The sequence below is a fragment of the Caloenas nicobarica genome, chromosome 12 (assembly GCF_036013445.1).
Source record: "Caloenas nicobarica isolate bCalNic1 chromosome 12, bCalNic1.hap1, whole genome shotgun sequence".
Taxonomy (NCBI): domain Eukaryota; kingdom Metazoa; phylum Chordata; class Aves; order Columbiformes; family Columbidae; genus Caloenas; species Caloenas nicobarica.
In genome coordinates this window covers 12,528,873-12,537,074 of record NC_088256.1, presented here as the reverse complement: position 1 = coordinate 12,537,074, position 8,202 = coordinate 12,528,873, and positions in this window count along the sequence as shown.

Here is an 8,202-nt window from a genome sequence, read left to right as displayed (position 1 = left end):
CAGCAGGGGCTGGCAGGTGCTGGTGGCCCAGCTGCGGGTGCGCTCCTGGGTGCCGCCGTGGGTGCGCTCCTGGGTGCCGCTGTGGGTGCGCTCCTGGGTGCCGCTGCGGGCCTGGGGAGAGGCAGCAGGGCTGGCAGATGGACTGTCTTTTCCCAGGGCACGCTTGTGCAGGGCAGTTCCGCCGGGTTGCAGGGCACCCTGCTGTGTGCCTGGCTGTCCATCTGCAAGAGACACCCATGAGGAAAGAGGCTGCGTGAGCGTGGCCCTTGGCCCCGTGCCCCGGCTGGACGAGCTGCTGTGGCCAGGCTCCCCTGCCAGCCCCAGGGCAGTGCTCAGCCCCGCAGGCGGCTGCCGCCCTGCTCCCAGAGCCGGCGGGGCAGAGGGCTGGTCTCCCTGTGGCCTGTGGTGACTCCCAGGAGCACCCCCACATGCCTGGGCAGCCAGCCGGGCACAGCCCGGGAGCTCAGCTTGCTATGGGGCTGGGCCCGCCTGTCCCCTCCTGCACCTCCCGCCTGCCCATCGGCAGCTCCTGGGGTCGGGAAGATGTTTGGCTCCATCTCCCTCAGGCTCCTTACCTGTGTCCGGTGGCTCCCAGCAGCCTGCGAGCTATCTGGGCAGGTGAGCGGTGGCAGCCTGACCCCATGGCGGGACAAGGCCTGGGGCTGGCTGCCCTGCGGCGCTGCGTGGCTCTGGTTGTGGCCAACCTGTGGGCAGGAGCAGGACACATGGGATGGAGGCGGCAGCCTTGGCACAGCAGCCCCCACATTGCCAGCAGCCGGGGCACCACGGCAGCTGCGCACGGCCCCTTCCCACCACCAGCCTCTCCCTCCTGCCCTGTCCTTCACATGGGGCCTATTCAGTAAGGGCGGCAGCCTGAAGGGCTGGGAGTGGGCATTCACCTCCTCATCCACGGGCATCTTGGGCCTTGTCTGCCGCAGAGCTGCCACGGGCACCCAGGGGAGATGCTGCCTCCTGAGAAGCTGCTCACCTGGGAGGGGGGACCCCAGGGCTCTCACTCCTTAAATACCCCCTGGGTCACCACGGGGACCCCCCTGTTACAAAGGCCTCTGGGCAGGACGAGGCCCCCACATCACAGGGCCTGGGCGATCACGATGGAGACACCCGCCTCCGGGCCTGGCTGGGCCCGGCTGTGCCCGGCGTGGGCGTGCCCCGGCTTGAAGGAGAAGGGAACAGAGAATGGGGAGGGAAGCTGAGGCGTTTTTCTCTGAGTTGCGTCCAGCAAAAGTTAAGTTCAATAAGACAAGAATGAAACGATCCTAACGTGAAGCACAACGCTGACCATTCCCAACTTCCATCACCAAAAGTAAAAGGCAGAAGAGTCTGCTTCTTCCAGGTAGCATATACAAAATAAATATGCTTAGAACCACACCAACTCTTCTGTGCAAAAGCTGATCATCTTATTGCTATGGAGGAAATTCAGCTTCCCTGCGAAAAGAAGTTTGAATTTTGGTAAAGAGTGACCTGAGGTCTTCTTGGAGGAACGTTATGTTTTAATCACATTTTACTACCAAAACCAGCCTTTAAAGCTTGGTTTAGAAAAGAAGCAAACAGGTTGATGTCTCCTGGTGCTCTTCAGTGCAATCAGACCAACTCTGTGGCCACTGCACAGCGAGACAGCTTCGGAGCACAACTATAGCCCTCCCTGACTGCTCTGTTGCATTTCTCAGCCTGTCTTTTGCTATTGCTTTAGCAAGACCTCCTCGTGTTGGCAAACTACTGTCAACAAGGCCAATGGCTTTGTACCCTATGTTCAGACCCAGATCGCTCCTAGGAAGGAAGTGTCGATTTCAGAGAGAGCATGTAAAGCAGATTAAAGAGAAGAACACATTGCTGTACCATCACCTTGAACTGGGCACCTGCTGAATTGGAAATGAGGGGGCTTATAGGAGTGAGTGCAGCTGTGATTTGGGGCCCAGCAAGTGCCATGTGTCAAAAGTGTTCCCAATCATGCTGAGGAAACAGATGCTTCCCACAAAATGATTTGGGTATCTCTGTACGTACATCACCACCTTTCTGGCCATGGCCCCAGTTGACTTGTTGCAGCACAGCCCTGCAGCAGCAGAACATGTTGTCAGTCGCTTCACGTGTGAGGAGCGCAGGTTGGACAGCTGTGGCAAATGACTTGCTTTGTTTCATGTCAATTTCACTCCTTTTGTTTTTCATGAAGTGAGGCTGTTTCATGCCCAGCGCATGGGTGTTAATCTGCGCTGGGGGAAGCCTGCAGCACGGCCAGGCTGGTGAGCCAGCCTCCCTTTGTCCCAAATGGCTCCGCACAGCCAGGATCAGAGGGAACAGTGCTGGACTAGCTAAAACCATGAAACAACTTCTCACTTCTCTCCCGCTGCTGCACAACTGTCTGTCTCTGCAGGGATTTATTCCCGTGTGGGTTGGAGGTGGCTCTGGCCAGGGCTGTGCAGCGGACAGCTTGCCACACACAGGGAGCTGTGGCGGTGGCCTGAAGATGAAGGAGGGAGGTGGACAGCCCATAGTGTGGGGTGGCTCTGCAAGGGCACAGGGGTGTGTGGGTCCCCACGAGCACTGTTTCTCAGCAAGAGCACATGCAGAGCGTGGCACAGCTGCAGGCTGGGTGTGCCTGGGGCTGCATTCCTGCTCGGGTCGCTCAGAGGGAGCAGAAGGCTCCTGTCCAGAGCAGGCAGGGCATAGGAGCTGCCTGCACACACACAGGAACAGACACTGTCTGGCAAGGGCTGTGCTCTGAGTTATGGCTGTGGGGCCCTGCAGCTACTGGAGTGGAAAGCTTTGGAGGAAGCAGGACAGACCATGGTGGAGGGTGTTTCTGTGCAAGGCTGTGACTCTTTGTGCTGCAGTAGACCATGTACATTGCAAAATGCAAGTGACAGCTGCAATTGCTATAGGTCCCCAGGTTGTACAAAGACACCCCCACTTCATCTCTGCAAGGAAGGGGCCAGTGTAAAGGTTTTATCAAAGAGGCAGAATGTAAAATTTCTGCAAATCAGCCACACCTGTGTTCACCTTCTTTGTCAGCTGTGATTGCTGGCAGCTGGGTCTCTGCCTGGAGAGGGAGTTCAGCTTTAGACAGGTGGTTCTATGTTCCCACTTCTGGGGCTTGAGGCATCAGGAAAGTTCTGCTGGCTATGAGATGAGAGGTGCCCAGTCTGAGCTGGTAGGTATAGTTATGCTGGAAATGCCTCAGTGGGAGCTGTGTGGCTTTGTGGAATTTAGAATCAAAGCTGAGGTAAGTTTTGGAATACCATCTGAGTTTGCAGGAAACGCTGGTGTTTGCAGCGAGGGAGGAACTGCTGAAGTGCCTCCTGTTTGTGAGGGGTTTAGGCTGGGAAGTTTCATGCTTAGAGCTACAGTTTGACCTGCTGATAAGTCGTGTTCAGGTGATGAATAGTACAAAGTGCCTGACGGTCACAGGGCTCATCTTGGGAAGTCGATGCAAAGATCCAGCACCCCCAGATCTGCTTCAGGGTCCGGGGGCTGTGCCTCAGTGCCATGTCCTCCTCAAGTGACCCTAATGCAAGGGGTCTACATGGGTGCTGAGCAGGCAGAGCTGATGGATGGGGCATTTTCTGGGATAATTTGTCACTGTTTTAGAAGAAACAGAGATGGTGACCTTGTAAGCAAGCAACAGCAGTACCAGTTCTAGAGCAATGGAGCAGGTCTGCCCTTCACATAACATTCTGTAAATGCTTCTTTTCAGGCATAAGCACATGACTGACCTCAAGTGAGTGGGCAAATGGTGTTTTTATTGCTATAAAATGATGCAGAGTTTACTAACAAAAGCAGATTGGGCAGCTGGTGGGGTTTTTTAATCACAGAGAAGATTCAGTGGTTACTGAATGTTAATCCACAACTGTTTACAGAATCACATTGTTACTGCAGCATATTGCTTTTCCTGTGCAGGAGCTAAAAACTGCATTTTAACACAATACAATGATACACGGTTATTAACTGACTTAAAAAGAGTATCTATGAAAATTACAGCATTTAGAAGACATACAGTAATTAAATTTACGTGTACATAATGCAAACCTATATACTTTGTACATAAATGCATTTAGCTATGTGGGATACATCCTATTGGTAGCAAAGGGGGCCAGTGACAGATTCGCATAGAACTTTGTGATGTGGTTTTCTGGCTTTCAAGGTATTGCTGATTTCTCTGTCTAAAAAAAAGCCCCAAACAGTACCTCGGGGACTTGGTTGTAAGCTTCCACATTCCAATATCAAATGACTGTGCTAATGTTCTTCTTTTAGTGTTAACTAATCCAAAGGAAAAAGATGGGGAGGGCAGATAAGGTGTTGGGATAGGACTTGAGGGGGTGACACACCACTTGTGTCCACCTGCACTGCCACAGTGGATGCGTAAATGCGGATAATAGGTGTCTTACTCCCACTCTTGGCATGTAAAGTTTATGAGCTCATATGCCACCGATTACTTTATAACCTAGAACTGAGGCTACTGGAAAGCAAAGAATTAAAGGTGAAGCTGGCCTTTTCCAAACCTGTAAGAATTTTTTTTTGTCAGAAATGAGGCCACAGGAGTGCAGCACCCCAGATTAGGTCTGCAGAGGATTCCAGACTCGCTGACTCTGCTTAGGATTGCTCTCCCTGTGACCTCATAAGATGCTCAGGTCTCAGCTAGATGAAATCAGCTTTCACCCTTTAAAGCAATGTAAGCATGCAAACTGCTCAGGGAAGGTATGAGAGATCAAGGACTTAAAGATGCTTAATTGGTTTATGGAGCTAAACTCCTTAAAGAACTTAAGCTGCTGTGAAAAAGGAAGCTGGTTTAAATCCCCAATTCTCCCTGCTGGAAAGCTAAGCCCAAGTGCACTATATGGTGCCAGTTCTGGGCTTGTCCGCAACTCAGCTACTGCAAAGCAGCCAAGCAGCCCTCCGGGTTCCTGGGTGGCACAGAAACTGCTGTAGTCAGAACATCTTGTTCACCAGTTACTTTGGACTAGTGAAACAGTCTGAGAGGCTGCTCAGACCAGCTGTAATTTGGGGTGATCTGAGCATGCGCCCACTTTAGCCTCAGAATCAGAAAGCAAGACCCATGAGAAATGGAAACCAACAGGTCTGTTAACATGTGGTGCCTTTGTTTCTACCTTGTTGGTTTGGGGGATTTTTTAAATTGTCTGGTTTCTGCTTCAGCTACTGGCTCTTGTTATGTCTTTTGTGATTAAAATTCCCATTATTTTCTCCTTAGGAGAAAATATAAAGTCACTTCTGTTTTTAAGAAGGTAAGAGCTTTAGCTCTTCAAGGTGGGCACAGTAAGCCATTTTGTCCTCGGTTGTTCATTTTTATGCCACTTCCTTGCACTGAATACAAGTCTTCATTTCTGCTCTGCACATTATTGGAAAGATAATGGAGCTGCTGTTCCAGCTTCCATATCAGCAAAGCCATATGCGAGGTAAAGTGCCTTCCCCAGTCTGTCTTCTCTGCTTGTGCAGCTGTGATCCCATCAGCCCTTTTGCCACAATATAGCACCAAGATGTTCCCACAGATTTGCTCTGTTTGATATAGTTTGTGAGTGCCTCTGGGATGCAGTGCTCTGGGCAGTGTCCGAAGCCCTTCCACCCCACTGCATGCAAGCTGGGTTTGCACGTAACCTGGTACGAGCCTCTATTAAGATGAATATCATTTAAATGGGTTTAGGTTACTGAGCCAGGCATGCTAGATAGTGCAGCCCTGTGCCACTTACCACAGCGCCTCTGTGCCCTCTATGAGCTAAGCAGCAATTATTTGGTATTTGTTTCCAGGTTATCAATAAAAACAGTGAATACACCCTGTCTTAGACCTGTGCAAACACATTCCTTGCCCACAAAACTTCCGTGACTAAATATCAGTGAGTGGCAGATGTACAGATGCTTTCCATTCTTCCCAAGCCACTAAATAACTTCTGAAATTTAATTTTTAAAATGTTTACAGTCTCAGCTGACAGCTGCACTGTGCAGCAGCAACATGAAGGTGAATGCACCTTCCCAGCACTTTCCCAGATCCGCTGTAAAGTGCAGTGAGGATCAGAACACTGACAGACCTTCCTGAGAGCTGTGTTGCCTGCTACCAGACTGAGTGTGGTGTTACAAGCATAATTGGAACTTGGCTGGAAGTTATATGCTGGTTATTAATATAGAAAGATAGAGAATGTTTAGACAGGACTGGCAAGGACATACAGGAAAAGGCACAGACTTATTCATGAGTTAGTGTTGGAAGAGGACTCTGTTGCTCAAGGCTCAAATGAGCTTCCCCTTGCTCTTCTCATCCAGCAGTCACACACACAATAATTAGGCAACATCTCAAAGATGGGATACACTTCCCTTGAGGAAAAGAGGAGGATTTAAAAGGCTCAGGCACTGCGCTGGGGCATCCAAGTGTGTTTGAAATGTTGAAAGTTGGCAAACTGCTGAGAAGAAAACCAACTTGGAAGTAAATAGAAATTAGAGTGAGAACGGGGGGTCCTTCCCTGAAGATGTTTAATAGGTCACAGAGGGCAGGTTTTGTTCCAGAGGGCTGGAAGGGGGCTCATAAATTACAGTTCCTCTTTTGCCTTTTTTTTTTCCCCTCCTCTAAGAAAAGGAGAAGCAGGAGGCCTGGGAACTGCAGATATGTAACTGGGACTTGGGCAATGAGGTAGGCTTTTTTTGTAGCTGAAGATGAGGTTAAAATTGTGTAATTTTGTGAGGCGCAGGTTACGCTTGCAACATGACTGAAAAAAATGTTGAATTTACTGAGAACATACTCAGACTGACACATGACATTGAAAAGGTTAAAACCTAAGATAAAGTTTTCTGGGGTTTTTTGTGTGTGGGGGTTGGTTTGTTTGTTTGTTTTGTGGTGGTGTGTTGTTTTGGTTTTTTTGCTTTGTTTTGGTTTGGTTTTTTTTTAAGTACATTGAAAGGTGTCTCCACTTTTAAAGTTGTCCGACTTTTTTTTCTTTGCTTTGGGGAAGAGAGGGACAAAAACCCCAGCCAACACCCTGCCCAAAACCCCCTGCGCCCAAGGCTTTTATCTGATAATTCCTCTAAACCAAGGATGATTCAGACACCAGTTCCTCCTTAGCTAACCACCAAACTTCAGTGGTTTGGATAAAAGGGAACCGCGGTCTGAATCATCCAAAGTTAGCATTCTGTTGGCAAAACCAAAACTATGCCTGCAAGATTTTCTAAAAGTCTAAAAAAAACCCTCTGCCTGTCTGCCAGAAAAGTTACCACAACTCTTCTTGCTTTCACAAAAAAAAAAAAAAAAGCATGTGCAATATGATATTTTGACTGATAAATTTAATGTGGTATCAATTAAACTATGCTATGTCAGTTTTCTCTGTATTTGGGGGTTTTTTTACTGAGAAATCTGCCAGTGAAGAGGCAGCAGCTATTTTTTCCCATAATTGTGTCTGTTTCAGAGAGCAGACAGATGTTGGGCTGAAATTCATTACGGTATTCATAAACCCCATTGGGATCTGATGACCTAGTAATATATAGCTACTGTTCCTTGCAAAGCGATTAAAATGGTTGCCACTTTGATTGAAGAAATGACTTTGCAGAAGATGGGAGGGAAGGGAAGAACTTATAGCTAGGCAGATGGCTGCGCAACAGTAATATACAATAGTAACATAAAATGTATGAGTTCAATTTATTTCAATAAATCATCTTGCTCTTAATTTTGTGAAATTGCCAGCCTTCGTGCATGGGTATGACTGTAGTATGCAGATACTGTGTTGGTATTCAGATACTATTTTTTATTTTTTACTAGATATTTATTTTTACTAGATTTTACAATGAGAGTGGTAAAATACTGGCCCAGGTTGCCCAGAGAGGTGGTGGATGCCCCATCCCTGGAGACATCCCAGGCCAGGCTGGACGGGGCTCTGAGCAACCTGAGCTGGTGCAGATGTCCCTGCTCATGGCAGGGGTGGCACTGGATGAGCTTTGAAGGTCCCTTCAACCCAAACCATTCTATGATTCTATACTAGGTATACAGTCAAAGTGAAAAAAATGGTGATGTAGGAAAAAGAAGAAAATCAGAGTAGGAAAAGCTCTCGTGGGGAGACAATGTAATAAAAATAGCTTTCACCCAGAGAAACAGTTATCTGTGTGATTCATGTATTACTGCACAAAATGACAATTGAGGATTTTGGAACTGACAGTCCAAAAGCCAGAAGTGCAAAATATCATCATTCCAGAAAATAC